Source organism: Arabidopsis lyrata, assembly GCF_000004255.2.
Source record: "Arabidopsis lyrata subsp. lyrata unplaced genomic scaffold ARALYscaffold_462, whole genome shotgun sequence".
NCBI classification, from domain to species: Eukaryota; Viridiplantae; Streptophyta; class Magnoliopsida; order Brassicales; family Brassicaceae; genus Arabidopsis; species Arabidopsis lyrata.
The window spans coordinates 2,096-3,919 of NW_003302241.1; the positions used below are offsets into that span (position 1 = coordinate 2,096).

General features: G+C 36.0%; 1 pseudogene; it reads left to right on the forward strand.

Moving 5' to 3' along the window:
- The first annotated feature begins 764 nt into the window (after positions 1-764).
- Positions 765-1,824, forward strand: part of LOC9298532 — a 3,092-nt pseudogene continuing 2,032 nt past the window's right edge.

Sequence of the window (1,824 nt, forward strand, 5' to 3'; positions counted from 1 at the left end):
TTGCTCCACATAAGGTAGTTGGAGGCGGTGAGTTTAGTAACATTTGACATGTTGACATGGAGAAGAGAATCAGTTTTTGTGGAGATGGTTTCAAAGGAAGCGTTCACGCCTGTGGTGGATGTGGACATGGTGAGTTTGACCGGAACAGAGAAGAAACGGAAAAAAAGAGGAGATTTGAAGAAAGAAGGAACGGCGGCCAAGGAGAAAGAAAAAAAAATTTTAGGTCTAGGTATCTAGAGCTCTGATACCATATAAGATGCTGTGAAAGTGATGATTCTATTGATATGAGATTACATGAGCTTTATACAGAGACAATTGAGCTATACAAGGCAACATAATATTTACACAATAATGAGAATAATTTGACAGAGATGATTGTGGTCAATCATATATGTTAGCTTGATTTGCATATCCTTAATAATTTGAAGTTCATTAGAAAAAAGTTTTTAGTTCCTCTGATCTTTATTTTTCGTAAGTGTTTGTGAATTTGAAAATTTTGGATACCATGTTAAGTTTTGCTTCAGACACTTATGCAATTATATGTAGTTTGTCTATTATTAGCATTTGCAGGCCTAGTGACTACTAGTACATGTGTTTCGTGTATCTGAAGTTCTTCCTTGCTTATCAAGATATAAACATCAAACAAACGTAAAAAAAAAGGAGGATATACTAGTCAATTCCAAACATATTCTCCTGAATTTACGAAAGTACCCTCTCGGCATAAGTTAAGAGGCTTATGTATATATATATATATATATCTATAGGGCCACAATAGGCCCATTTAAGGTCCACGTTTCTAAAGCGTTCAAATCTCCATCGATTCCTGTTTTGGCCGGCCGATCTGTGGATATTGCCGGAAATGAGTCACTGGCGACGAGAGAGGTATCGGAAGGAGGGAGTTACAGTTTGACCAGCGATATCTACGGCGACGGAGATGATAATGCTCGGTTATTTAACCGACGGTGAGGGTTTGTATTTCTCTCTCTTTTTAGTCTTAATTAAATTACTTTGTAGTCCTTCATATATTCTCAGTTATATGTTTGACCCCAAAACTTCGTAAATCTTACATTTCCTCCTCGCTATCATTGCTCTTTCCGGCTTAATCCTAACCGAAGTAAACATGATGTCACGTATGTATGTAACTATGTATATTAAAGGTTCATGTCTCAGAGGTTTACTAGAAAAATATATTCATGACAAGACTTTTATTCTGTAGTGAGCACATGTCTTAACTAGATAAGCAAGACTACTAAATTACAGTAATATGTCTCTGATTTCAATATCATGATCTATAATTTTATCTTCTAGTCAAACATTTTTGAGTTCTGAGAAATCCAGATTTTATTGAAATACATTGTTTGACCAGTTCTTTGTTATGGCATTATCGCATGATTCATGGATGATTTGGACACCATGTTAAATTAATTGTGTTCAGACACTGATCTGCAACTCTATGTCGTCTCTCTGTTTTAAATTGCAGTTCTTGTGACTAGCTCATGTGTTTCGTGTATCTGAAGTCATCACTTGACTTTTATCTTGCATATCAAAGATATAAACAACAACAAAACTGAATTGTTTTATTCTCTTGTAAACCACTTATTCAATCAATAATAATCATGTCTCGTAACGAGTGGTTAATGGTTCTGGTGATCATTGCTCTGTTTAATCTTGAAAACTCACTTGGCAGGCTTGTTTTTGAGGCATCCACTGGGATTATTAATGGTTTCCCAATGTTGACAAACACCAAGAAGCACGTCTATGGTCAAGCCTTCGATGACGAGCCATTCCCTTTCAAGAATTCGACCAACGGTAACATGACTTCGT